This window comes from Lepidochelys kempii, chromosome 14, assembly GCF_965140285.1.
Source record: "Lepidochelys kempii isolate rLepKem1 chromosome 14, rLepKem1.hap1, whole genome shotgun sequence".
NCBI classification, from domain to species: domain Eukaryota; kingdom Metazoa; phylum Chordata; order Testudines; family Cheloniidae; genus Lepidochelys; species Lepidochelys kempii.
This window is the reverse complement of record NC_136393.1, coordinates 17,222,774-17,237,130: the sequence shown is the minus strand read 5'-3', so window position 1 is coordinate 17,237,130 and position 14,357 is coordinate 17,222,774. Positions and strand designations below refer to the sequence as shown.

Below are 14,357 nucleotides of genomic sequence, written 5' to 3'. Positions count from 1 at the left end.
GTTTTTGAAAATTTTGCCCCAACTGTCCATCCAGCCCAACAGCAATCTGTCTTGGAAGCTCTAAGGGAAGCCATAACCCTTCCCTCCAAAACCAGCCCTATCTGAACATCACCTCAGTGAGCAATGCTATGTTATTGTATAAGGGAGAATTTCTTTCTAACCCAAGCTGGAGTTCAGCTGGTGGGATTGGCAGCCCTTGTGACTGCAGAGTCTATTCTCATGCATATAAAATATATATATAAATGTCTAGCTCTTTGAAAAATATATCACCATGTTATTTCCTCGCTAGTATCCTGCAGCAGTGAGTTCCACTGATTTCTCAGGCATTTCCTTTTATCCCTTTTAACTGTGCTGGTTCTTATAACTTCACAGAGTCCTCCCTTCTTCTTGTAGAAATGGGCAGAACAAATAGGATATTTTTTTTTAGATCCACCAGGCAAGGGGCCAAAGCTCCCTATTTCCAGCCTTGTCCTCTCACCTTTTAGTGACCTGCAGCCCCTATTATGGAGCCAGTGGTAGGGAAATAAGTTCCTATCTCATCTCACTTCAGTTCACTCTAGGCTGGTTAAAAAAACCCACTCAAACAACCCTAACTAATCTTGTTCAGTTTATCTCCTCTATTCCACACCTGTGCACACTTTAAAAGGTACCACACATTTCATTAACTGAGCAGCAGGAGGCTAACCGCGGATGCTGGGTACATAAGTAGTACATTGGGCATCATGGATGGATATTTAAGTTACGCACATCTTGTCCCTTTGAGATGCAAACCTGGGATCTGGATTTTGAACAACCCAGAGCTCCAGGCTATGGGGGAGGGGGATCTTCTGAGCTGGGATTTTGGTTGGTGTCTGGGCTTCAGCATTGTTCAGACTTCTCCCTCCGCCCCTATCGTCTACAAAAATCACCCCTTGGTGTCTACTGCACACGCCTTGTGCCTGTCACGTCTCACATGCACTCATATTACTGGCAATAGCATGTCAGTGCTGCCAGCCCTGCGGAGCCTGTTCGGGTCAGGAAGAGCAATGATGTCAGGCTGCCTACAGGACGGGTGACCAATGTGCAGGCCAAGGGTCAGGATACGTCCTGCAGCAGCTCGCTGTCTTTAACCGCAGGGAGAGGACATCACTAAACAAGGCAGCCTTTACTGCTGGTAAGGTCAAACAACAAACAAATTCCGTTCATCAAGGGGGGACAAAGCCCAGCCTGCACCCGTGTGCTCAATTTTATTGTCAAATGATAGGCATGTAGATGTATATGGATGTTAGGATAGCTGCGACCTTGCCATAGCTGCTCCAGTGTTGCAAAGACCTTCCCCATGCTTTTTTCTGACTCATGCATCAGCCACAAGATCACCCGCTTCCATCACCTGAGGTTAAGGAGAATTTTTCTAGCAGTGGGTAAGCAGTAGGCTTACTGGGGCTAATTAGTAGACGGACATGATCATACACACTAGGATGTTGCAAGGGCATCATTTGCTATGGGGAAAGGGGGCAGTTGCTCCCCCAGACCTTGGTGTGCCACCCAGACCTTTCATTGGTTTATATGCTCCGCTTCTCCCCTGCCACCAACTTTGCAGGACATAATAATATGATCCCATATAACATTCTATTTGCTGACATAGTTTTGCCCTCTCCCCATTCCTCCTGGGATGGCATGTCACATGATGCTGACAGATTTGGAAGTCAATGATCAGGACTAAGAAGAGGGCGTTCATAAGTCATTTTTCTGAACATCAACACTCTTTAAAGAGTCATATTGATACAACAGATAATAACTGTGAAAGAGCCATCACCATCAGCAGGCTGTAGACAGTAATCTGCACTGTATGAAACCTCGACAGATCCACTTGATAAAATGTTTGCTCCAAAACAGCCCAGTGAGTACATGACACTGTAAAAAGTCCTTAAAGGGGATTTACAAGATAACCCTCACCAGCCATTTTAAAGCTGTTACTGAGCCCTGATACTCACCCCGAGACATGTCACGTACCTTTGACTGAGATTTTGTGCATTTACACACCATTTTATGATAGCCTTTAAAAAAAAAATCAGACCCAGAAAAAGCAAACAAGTAACTCGGAAAAATAATTTCTATCTCATGTGGATTCAACCCGGCCTCCTCACCCAAAATGTTCAATGCATTAATTATGTGAGGATGCAGCTGTACCTCTTCTGTTGAAATCAGTGGGTGTGACAAGTCTCAGGCTTTCTGTAGTTCTGAAAGTGTACCCACACCGCTACGTTTGCAAACAGCAGAACCTAAGTTGCATCTGCAAAATATTTGCATGTGCAAAAATGTGATTGCACAAAAGACACAATTTGGGGAGAGCAAAATGGATCACCAGACTAGAAATAAGGCACAAATTTTTCACAGTGAGGATAATTAACCACCAGAATAATTTCCAAGGGCTGTGGAGGATTCTCCCTCACTGCAATTTTAAAATAAAGATTGGATGCTTTTGGTCTAGTTCAAACAGGAATTAATTCATGGAAATCCTATGGTCTGTACTCTGCAGGAGGTCAGACTAGATAATCACAGTGCTCCCTTCTGGCCTTAGAATCTGTGAACTGCAAGTTCAGAGTCACATGGATTCGTGTGACGTGTCATGCATATGCATACACTTGTATGTAGTTGTATTGCATGCTTATTTTCACAATGGCTAGTCAGAGCTGAGGTATTGGGTTCATCACAAGCCATGAATTATTAACTACCTAGAATTGCCTAGAGACAAAATGCATAGCACTAATTAAATGCCTGAATACCACCTGGAGTCCTGATTTTGCAGAGATCTCCATGTGGGGGCTGGAGTCTGCCCAGGTGGAGTTGGGAGCAGGGTCAGAGCTTTGAAGAGCTTCCTAGGTTGCCAGGGTCCAGTTTTCAGAGCTACTGAGCGCCCACCACACCCAATAACTTCAGTTATAGCTGCAGACACTCGGCCCTTCTAAAAAGCAGGCGCTCTACGTGTCTCAAGCTGGGCACTCAACGTTAAGGGGCACTTTTGCAAAATGTGAGCCTTAATAATTGGACTGCATTTTGGTGAAGGGCATTCCAGCTGGGTGCTTTGCGATGCCTTAATGGACAGTGGCCTGTCAGGCTTCCAACAGCCAGCTCCTCACATCAGAGAGGAATTAACCCTGATTGCTTCCTCCCACACACGCTGCACAGGCCCAAGGTCATGGGCACAAATCACGAAGGAGAGGACACAGGCTGGAGTGAGGAAGGTTCATTTCCTTTACCATATAAAGCATTTGGGAGAAGCTCTGTTTTGTGGCCGTGCGGGTGAGGGCAGGAATTTAGGACACAGTGGACTAGCTCAGGGTGGGAGACAGAGGTAAATGTAGACGTAAAAGAGGGGATGGTCGCTCCTAATAGCGGCGAGTGGAGACAAAGATGGATTGCAGCCGCCGTGCTTTTACGTGTCTCCAGGGTGTGTGTGTAAAACCTCAGCTGAGAGGGATTTCTCAGAGGGGAATACAGCTTGAAAATGCAATAGCGAGACAGCCTGGATGATTCACAGCTGCTGCTGCGGCTGCCACTCAGGGCTGGGCTGTCACCCTATTTTATGACTGGATTGCATTTGTTTAATTAGAGGGGGTCAGTTAGCACTGCAGTTCATATGAAATCTAAATGGCTGCTTGCAAGGCCTAGGCAGAGCAGCAGAGCTGTCTCCCTACAAAGACAAAGAGACACAAAGAGAATCTGTCACCCGCAGAGGCAGTCCCTAAACAAGGAGGTGAAGCTGGGGTGGGTGGAGGAGAGAGGTATTTTTAAGTACATTAAAGGAAAGGGATGTAGTGCAACCTCCTTCCCAAAGGAAGAACAAACCCAGCTGGTCCCTTTTCTCTTCCTGGTGGGCAACTCTGAAGGAAAACTGCACAAAAAGTCAGCCCTGATAAGGCAGAGTGAAGAGGACAGGACAGGAGGGAAAATGCTATTAGAGAAGTACATATAGCTGCCCAGTCTGGAGATATGACCACTGCTGCACCTATTTACTTATTACATTTATTGATGGGTTTTTCTACACCTCTAACCCATCACCTTAGTCTGAAAGCCTCGGGAACATTAAAGATTTTCTTCTCTTCATTCCTCTTCCCCCCACACACACACCCCGCTGAGGTGGGTCAGTATTAGACCTGTTTTGCAGATGGGAAACTGAGGCATGGAGCCATTATGGGACTGGATTTTTTAATGAGCTGCACTTACATTTAGGCACCAAAATAAGTGGCCAGGTTTCCCCATGTGCTCGGCATGGTTGGGTGCACGCTAGAGCTGAGCTCTTTAGAGAATCTGTCTTCACAGGACTCACCCAAAGCTTGTGCCAGCTTATGGTAACTCTCCTGTGTGACAGATGAATCATCCATGCTGTCTAGACAATAAATTCTTCAGGGCAAGTGAATCTCCGTTTCTATTGTACAGCACCCTGCATGATTAATCATAGAATATCTGGGTTGGATTGGGACCTCAGAAGGTCATCTAGTCCAACCCCCAAATATGCGATCGGCACAACCCAGATGGGATTTGAACCCACAATCCCTAGCTCCAGGGCCTGATGCCTTATCCATTAGGCCACCGGGTCATGCATCTGACATACTGTATAAACCACCTGTAAGGAAAACGGCTGTCTTGCTCCCCAACCCATCTCTTCCACCATCAGGGACCCAGTCGCTGTCCCCTGTGTTTGGGTGTGGCTGGCCATTTCTGCAAGCGCAGCTCCCAGCCGACGGCGGCATCTTCAGGAGAGATGTCGAGAGGCTTAACCACTAGGATTGAAACATCAGTTCGGAAAGCTCCACTGGCTTTAGAAAGTGCTTCTGGGAATGGCATTGGCACCAGCAACGGATTAAAGAGGGCACGTGAGCAACAGGCATTTCCCTGCATGACGCACACACATCTCCCCCTGCAAGGGGGTGGCAAGACTGCAGGGCCAGGGGCAGCCACTGTTTGCAGATGTCTTCTCTGTGTATGGATTATAATTGTATAAACCAAAACCTGAATGCGTTCCCAGGTCCTGGGCAGTGAGAATAATACCCTCTGGCAGGCAGAATATTTGATGAGAAGGCCTATGAAAATCAAATCAACTTGCAACTAAGTTTTAGCCTCCTCTCTCCCCTCACACACTTGATTTCACCTGGCTCTGCAGTCTGCCAGAATTTTCCAGGTGGGCAACAGCTGCTTAGTGAGAGGGATAAAGAGAGCTCCAGATCGGCCCCTTTGAACTGGGCCAGAGGAGGCTGTGTGGACAGGGTGGTGTAGGACACCTCACTACACACTTTCCACCTCTGCTTGGATGGGTAGGGTGGCTGCACTTTATCCAGGAGAGGAATGAGGGTGCTTTCCATTTCTATGCCACTGTCAGCCTGAATCCAGCCTGTGGCTACCAATTCCAGCAGGAAGAAGTAAATCTGTATTTATTGTTATTATAGGAGCACTTAGAGACCCCGGCCCCACTGTGCTAACTAAAAGGCAGCCCATTACCCAAACTGCTTCCACTCTAAATAGCAACGGTTATCATCTCCAATATACGGACAAGAACCTGATGACCAGAACAATGAAGTGACTTGCCCAAGGTCACACAGGAAGTTTGTGGCAGAGTAGAGGACTGAACCTATCCCTTCTAAGCTCTGTCTAGTGTCTTCGCCACCACCCATTCTCCTGTGAGCTGGAGTGCTGATTTAGCAGATATATTAACCCAGTGTGATTATAATGCTCCACTTTCACAGACATTTTTGAGAGATTTCAAGACACCTTTCAATAGCAAAGCTCCCCAGGCTGCACTGTCAGAAATTGAGGGGAGATTTTTTTTTAAAGGAGCAAAGGCAGGGGTGGAGGGGAGGATATTAAAAACAAACAAACAAAAAACCCTTCTCTGGATAGTCTTATCATGCAGCACTTTCCCTGCCAGAAAGTGTGGGATCGAGGTGGGACACATCCCTCTACCCGGAGTCTCTAACAGGCAAAGTTTGAAGCTCCCCCTTGCTGAGTGCTCTCTGATTCTTTGGGGCTTGTACCAGCAGCTTAAGAAGGATACCAAGAAATATTGGCTGTTTCTTGGTAATGGTTATTATGGAGCTTGAAAAGTGTGTCTCATTAAAAAAAAAACCAGGGGAAAAAAGTGCTGAAGCCGCTCTCTTAAAACACAAGAGCCAGGATTAATTTGCTCTAAACCTGAAGCACAGTTCTGGCCACCCGCAGAACTGATGCTCAGCTGGGCTGACAAGGAAAGAGCAAATCAAGTAACACAAAAAGCATTTCTGCAACGCAACTGGAGCAGGAAGAACTCGCTTACCAGCTAGGAATGTAACTCATAAAGGGTACGTCTGCACTGCAGCTAGGGGCCTGCTTCCCAGCTCGGGGAGATAGACCTGTGCTGGCTCTACTCAAGCTAGTGTGCTAAAAATAGCAGTGCAGCCATGGCAGCAGAGCTGGTGGCTCTGGTTAGTGGCCCAATTACATGGACCCAGGGGGCTGGGCAAGACTGTACATGTGTGGCTAGCAAGAGCTGCTGTCCATTATGGCATGGCCACGCTGCTATATGCAGCATACTTGCACGAGCAGAGCTAGCACGTCTATGTACCAGCAGGGGGAAGCACCCTCCCTGCTGCAGTGTAGACATACCCAAAGAGACACCCTCAGGCAAGTGCTTTGCATCTCTTTATACAGGGATCCACTGTGGAGTCACCCACAAGTCCTGTGCAAAGGGCAGCATAGAATTGTGCAACCCCAGAATCAGAGCAGGGAATGAATTGCCTCATACACTATTGTGTCGCAGTTTGTGCCTGGTTTCCTCTTTGTTCCAAGGGGGGAGGTAAGCTGCATGAGATCTTTCCTGGTGCCTGATAAGGGAGGAAGTCAATGCTTTGCTTCCTTCCTCCTGACCCTTGCATTCCCAGCCCCCACATAGAGGCTTCTGACCCCTACACTCTGTGACCCATGATGCTGGCAAAGCACACAATATGGGACAACCTTACAAGCTCCCCCCCCATGGGTGCATACCACAGCTCACAGTTTAGCCAATGGTGTTGTATACATTTCCCCAAAAGATAACCTGCAATTTTTCTGCATTTTCTTTCCCACCATCACACTGAACTGTAGCATCACAGTCTGAAAGAAGCAGGAGGAATGGCCTAATGATTAGAGCAGGTCATACTTGTCAATAAAACAATGTTCATTGCGAAATTAGCTCCTTTTGCAGTTAGGATGAAATTCATCCTAGGGAGACAAGCCAGCTCAAGGTCTATGCACCACTAGAATAGGTGCAAAATGAACCTTTTATATAGACTTTGTGCTGATCCTCTACAATGGGGTGAATTAAATTCACTCTCATTGAATACAGTTTGGATGGCCATTCTCAGCCTATTGGTGGGTGAACAATTCACTGTGAACAATCAATCATTTGTGCAGTGCTGGGTCATCTTAGTCACATGGTATTTCTTCTGTTTTCTATCTAGAAGGATGCAATGTTTTAAACAATCAAATAGCAATCAAGGAATCACAAATAAACTGCACTTCCTGTTACACATTTTCGGGCAAAAAATTATTTGTGCTGAAATGTGTGAAAGCATGGGGGTTTACAGACATTTTCACCGATGGTGAAAATCACTGTGAATGGTGAAAATTCATCAGTAGTTACTGACTCTTCACAAATAATAACTAACAGGAATCCAAACCCAACTTAACACAAATGTTAGCTGATCAGGGCTTGGGGGTTTGTTACTATTCAGACAGCACCGCTAAATACAAAGGAGAAAGCTCCTAATTAGTTCTAATTAATTAGAACTCTTCTGTTCTGTTCTAATCAACAACAATGGCAAAGAAAACACATATAGAACTGCACAATGGATTAATTGGAGTTTGCAAAAGTCTGACAGTTTTTTGACAGTTCCCCCAAGTGGCAGAAACTCTTTAAAGGCAATCACTGAATCAACAGTTTTTCATAGCAGTGCTATGAAATAATGATTGCAATCAATCACATTTTACTGTATCTCATGAGACATGCTAGTCACCACAATGAAGGGAGGGGAGTTGTTTACGGTGCTTCAAGGGGGTGAATACCTAAGTAATTGGATGGAACTGGGGAAAAAGCAACCATGTCCTAAGTGCCATGTATATTGAAACATACAATAGTTTCCCTAGGAAAGTGTTGGCATCTCAACAGAGTTGTTGAAATTTGGACTGGCCAAAGCACTGGATAATATATCAAAGAGAACAATCTTGTAGAAGAAATGTGCTGGTGCTGAAATGGCCTCTATGACATGCACCCCTATACAGATGTCCCACTAAGGCAGAGATGGGCAAACTATGGCCCGGGGGCCATATCTGGCCCTCCAGACATTTTAATCCAGCCCTCAAGCTCCCACTGGGAAGCAGGGTCTGGGGCTTGCCCCACTCTGCACGGCTCCCGGCAGCAGCGGCACGTCCCCAATCTAGCTCCTACGTGGAGGGGCAGCCAGGGGGCTCCGCAAGCTGCCCCCATCCCAAGCGCCACCCCTGCAGTTCCCATTGGCTGGGAACACCTCCTAGCCATTTAGGATTTGAAGATCAAGCCATATGTACTGGAAAATTAATCTCTCTTAGATCAGAGGTGGGCAAACTACGGCCCGGGAGCCACATCTGGCCCTCCAGACATTGAGCTCCCACCGGGAACTGCAGCCAATGGGAGCTGCAGGGGCGGTGCCTGAGCACAGGCCAGTGCGCAGAACCGCCTGGCCGCACCTCCACATAGGAGCCAAAGGGAGACATGCCACTGTTTCTGGGAACTGCTTGAGGTAAGCACCACCTGGAGTGTGCTCTCGACCTCCTCCCACGCCTCAACCCTCTGCCCCAGCCCTGACCCCCTTCTTGCCCTCTGAACCCCTCAGTCCCAGCCTGGACCACCCTCCTGCATCCCCAACTCCTCATCCCCAGCCCCCACCCCAGAGCCCACACCCCCATGCCCTCCTGCACTCCAACCCCCAATTTTGTGAGCATTCATGGCCTGCCATAGAATTTCCATACCCACATGTGGTCCTTGGGCCAAAAAGTTTGCTCACCCCTGCACGAAGGCCTACTCATGTTCCAATTAAACCTCTGAAATGGGGGTTAGGTAGGACAGCGCTGGCTTTCTGCACAAGGGAGAATTTCACTCCCTTGTACAGTAGAGGCACAGACATAGCAGAGAGGTGGCCAGCCCCTTGTCTTCCTTGGACTGCCCTGAAAAAGGTGGGGAAGTTTATGTAACACCTAGAAACAGAACAGCAAGGTAAGGGCAGCATGGCTGAGACCATGGAGAAGCAGAGAGTAGCTGAGAAAAGTCAGAAGACAGGGTGGCTATAATGAGTATAAAAATATTGCTCAGGCATGCAGGAGTGAAATCAGGAAGGCCAAATCACACCTGGAGTTGCAGCTAGCAAGAGATGTTAAGAGTAACAAGAAGGGTTTCTTCAGGTATGTTAGCAACAAGAAGAAAGTCAAGGAAAGTGTGGGCCCCTTACTGAATGAGGGAGGCAACCTAGTGACAAAGGATGTGGAAAAAGCTAATGTACTCAATGCTTTTTTTGCCTCTGTCTTCACGAACAAGGTCAGCTCCCAGACTGCTGCACTGGGCAGCACAGCATGGGGAGGAGGTGACCAGCACTCTGTGGAGAAAGAAGTGGTTCGGGACTATTTAGAAAAGCTGGACATGCACAAGTCCATAGGGCCAGATGCGTTGCATCCGACAGTGCTAAAGGAGTTGGCGGATGTGATTGCAGAGCCATTGGCCATTATCTTTGAAAACTCATGGCGATCGGGGGAAGTCCCAGACAACTGGAAAAAGGCTAATGTAGTGCCCATCTTTAAAAAAGGGAAGAAGGAGGATCCTGGGAACTACAGGCCAGTCAGCCTCACCTCAGTCCCTGGAAAAATCATGGAGCAGGTCCTCAAGGAAACAATTCTGAAGCACTTAGAGGAGAGGAAAGTGATCAGGAACAGTCAGCATGGATTCACCAATGACAAGTCATGCTTGACTAATCTAATTGTCTTCTATGATGAGATAACTGGCTCTGTGGATGAAGGGAAAGCAGTGGGCGTGTTGTTCCTTGACTTTAGCAAAGCTTTTGACACGGTCTCCCACAGTATTCTTGCCAGCAAGTTAAAGAAGTATGGGCTGGATGAATGGACTATAAGGTGGATAGAAAGCTGGCTAGATTGTCAGGCTCAATGGGTAGCGATCAATGCTCCATGTCTAGTTGGCAGCCAGTATCAAGTGGAGTGCCCCAAGGGTCGGTCCTGGGGCCGGTTTTGTTCAATATCTTCATAAATGATCTGGAGGATGGTGTGGATTGCACCCTCAGCAAGTTTGCAGATGACACTAAACTGGGAGGAGAGGTAGATACACTGGAGGGTAGGGATAGGATACAGAGGGACCTAGACAAATTGGAGGATTGGGCCAAAAGAAATCTGGGGTTCAACAAGGACAAGTGCAGAGTCCTGCACTTAGGATGGAAGAATCCCACGCACAGCTACAGACTAGGGATCGAATGGCTCAGCAGCAGTTCTGCAGAAAAGGACCTAGGGGTTACAGTGGACGAGAAGCTGGATATGAGTCAACAGTGTGCCCTTATTGCCAAGAAGGCCAATGGCATTTTGAGATGTATAGGTAGGGGCATTGCCAGCAGATGGAGGGACGTGATTGTTCCCCTCTATTCGACACTGGTGAGGCCTCATCTGGAGTACTGTGTCCAGTTTTGGGCCCCACACTACAAGAAGGATGTGGAAAAATTGGAAAGAGTCCAGCGGAGGGCAACAAATATGATTAGGGGACTGGAACACATGAGTTACGAGGAGAGGCTGAGGGAATTGGGAATGTTTAGTCTGCGGAAGAGAAGAATGAGGGGGGATTTGATAGCTGCTTTCAACTACCTGAAAGGGGGTTCCAAAGAGGATGGCTCTAGACTGTTCTCAGTGGTAGCAGATGACAGAACAAGGAGTAATGGTCTCAAGTTGCAGTGGGGGAGATTTAGGTGGGATATTAGGAAAAACTTTTTCACTAGGAGGGTGGTGAAACACTGGAATGCGTTATCTAGGGAGGTAGTGGAATCTCCTTCCTTAGAAGTTTTTAAGGTTCAGGCTTGACAAAGCCCTGGCTGGGATGATTTAATTGGGGATCGGTCCTGCTTTGAGCAGGGGGTTGGACTGGGTGACCTCCTGAGGTCCCTTCCAACCCTGATATTCTATGATTCTATGATCTATGGTTCTATGGCAATGCCTACAAGCACACTGATGCGGAGACTGGGTGGTTTGCCAAAGCCAGAGGTGATTGATTAACTGAGCAGCAGAGTATCTCTCTGTCCCTCCACTCCCAGTTGCATCATGTCCTACCGCAATCACTTCTGTTGTAGAATAGTGGAGGAATGGGGTTCACAGGTCAGACACTCTTCTGTTCTGTGTAACCTGTGTTAATACAGAGTGGTTCTTTCAAGATTACATATGGGTTTAAGATGGGCTTTCAAAAGAGCCTAAAAGAGTCCAAATTCCATTCGAAAATTCAGTATTATCTGGGCATGTAACTCCCTTTGGCATCTTTGAAAATCCCAGCCTTGAATTCTCAGAGTCACCCACACCTGCACTGCCCACCCATTGCAGGGCCAATCTCCTCACTCGGCACTGAGGCTAGGCCAAGCGTTGGCTGATCAGCATTCAGCACCATGGCCAGGGACTGAGGGAGAATGCATGGACCAGGAGCCTGTGAGCGAAGGGAGATAGTAATAGGGAAGTTGACATTTCCTAATTACATTATGGACTTTTGTCTAATAGATTCCCCGCTCCTTCTTCCTCGCAGATCTCCTCGTGCTGCCAAAGGCACCAGATATACAGCAGGGCCACAAGCATTTGATTTGAACCCAAAGCTGTGGTCAATTTTAGGGTGCCGGGGGGGAGGGACAGGGGAGGATTCCCACAGAGGAATTCCCACAGACAATTCCCAGTTGTCACAGAGGAAGGAAAACTGCTGTCTGCTCACTTCTCTTCAGGCTCAGTGACTAAGCCATTCCCCTCCCCTCTTTTTCCCGCAGCCATCAAGTCACTCTCAGGTTTTCTGGCCTGCTGTTAGGCACTCAGACTGACCCCAATCAGACCGGTACAAGTGTCATCACAGTCATGCCTTCCACATAACATTGGTAGGTTCTTCAGTTCCTGTTACGTTTCCAACAGCAGGTCACAGTCTCTCAGCTGGTCAAGAAGTGGAAGAGGGTGGCAGAGTGAGCCCCATGTTTTGTTTAAGATTGCCATCAGCGTTCTCAGTTCATCTATCAAGCACTCACACTGCACTGCATTGCAGGACATTTTCTGTCCCTGCGCTGTGCCACAGTGATCATGGATGCAGCAGTGGGCTCCACAGTAGTAACTGTAGCCATTGAGGGTTTTTTTTCAAAAACCTATGGAACTCCCTGGTGCAGGATGCCATTGAGTCAAATACAGAGACCTGACTGCTAAAGAGGACTGTAGTGAGGTGGAGTGGCCTCCCTTGGAGCCTGAGGGGAAGAGACCACTCTCTGCCCCCTTGGGAGGGTGGAGCCAGGCCGGGCCTGACCCTTGTGCTAGAAGCAGAGAGGCAGAGCAGGAAGTATAAGAGGCCTCCAGCTCAGTTGGGCCAGAGCCAGGGAAGGAGTCATATGCCTCTGCCTTGCTGTTGGCCCCTGGACCAGGGACTGAGCTGCCCCCAGAGGAGGAACCACCGTCTGCTGCATACCCCGAGGAGCCAGAGGACCCTTAGACTACTGAGCCCTATCCCCGAAGTAGCCCAGGGAAACCAGACTTTAGTCCGGTTTTGCCGTCACAGTGCGAGTCAGCGTATGTCAGTAGGATCCCTGCTGACTCAGTAGCGGAACCAATTAGAGCTGTGGAGGATCAGCACCGCTGAAAATCAGGCCCTAAATCCTGTGTTGCTTCACTGCTGAGCCATTGCTAACTCCAGTGAGGGGCAGAGGGAGAGGCCCTGGCTCTGCTGTGATTTCAGTTACTCCCTCACGTGAGGTTACAAGGCTGGCGCATATTTTCTTTTTGGCCTGTGACCCCTCACCAGATAAATGCGGATGGGGTGGGGCTGCAGCCATTTGGATGAGGCAGTCCGTGGAGTCTGGTTGAAAGAAATCTTGTTGACAAGTAGCTACGTGAAAATCCATTTTGTCGACACTGGCTGCTCAGAGCTGAGCCGCCGCTGAGAGGGAGTTGGGCGGCGAGTGGCACCTACACCCCTTATCTTCCCAGCACAGTTCAAAGGGACTAAAACATCCCGTGACATTTCAAACACAGCTACACAATACTTCTCCGGCGCGCATAACATGGCTGATTGGTTGTTGACTCTCTTACAGACATAAGTCATATTCCAGTCTAGCTATCCTGTAACAGCTGAATGCTCCAGTACGTGGAGGGAATTTGTTCCGAGATGTTGCAACATTACTTATGTCTGCTGAAAATACCAACTGCATTAATTCCAGTACAAACTATTGCCTGGGTTTTTTTTCTTAAAGGGCACTGCCATCCTATATTTACCCCCCAAATGTAGGATTTACCAATGAGGGGAAGACTGCTGAGGGGGAAAGGTGTCACAACAGTGAATACAAATAGCACTGGAATAACACAGGGTGAGCAGATCACAAGTGAGGGGCAGCAGCAGAGCTGTGGGGCATGAGGGGAAGCCCAGAGCTGGAGAAATGCAGCTCAGGAGTGAGGGACATCAGCAGAGCTGTGTGGGTGGCCCACACGGCACGTGCCTGAACTCTGTCTCACTGGAACCAGTGCTCCCAATCCCCCAATTCTTTACATACTAGCTTCACCCAGAAATATACGAGTCAGGGTCTTGGTTTGGGAACTGTTTGTCAGTGCCCCTGTCACCACAGCTAAGATACGGTCCCTTTGTCCCCTTCAGGCCCTGCCCATGAATTTCATAGCTCGCTGCAGTAACTCTGGCTGAGGGACGAGGCAGGTCAGCATGGAGGGAGAATGCTCCCCAGGCTCTCCAACTGCTATGCTCTGTCAGCTTGCTGCTCCAGTTCCACCAGCTGGCGGTTCCCTCCCTGACGACTCCCATCTCAGGCACAGCCAACTCAGAGCCAGTAACTCAGCTCTTCAACACAGAAAGCTTGGCCTGCCTCCACAGAGACCCTGCCAGGGTTCAGGCCTCTGGCATAGCAGGCTGATATGCCTGAGTGCTTCCCCATTCGATCCCCTTTGGTGCTGGATGTGTAGTTCCTTTCCAACTCCTGTCTCCCAGCAGCTCCCTCAAGTCTTGAGAAAGGAGAAGAGTGCCCAGGTTTACCCACCAGAACCAACTTCAACCCACCGCCACACTGATACTGGGACATCTATCCCATATCATGATGGTGGGGAGATGCCAT

The 14,357-nt window shown here is 48.3% G+C and overlaps 1 protein-coding gene across 1 annotated transcript in view; it reads right to left on the bottom strand.

Moving 5' to 3' along the window:
* The window catches only part of MGAT5B (alpha-1,6-mannosylglycoprotein 6-beta-N-acetylglucosaminyltransferase B), a 168,343-nt gene that overhangs the window by 108,245 nt on the left and 45,741 nt on the right, over nucleotides 1–14,357 (bottom strand). The window lies entirely within an intron of this gene.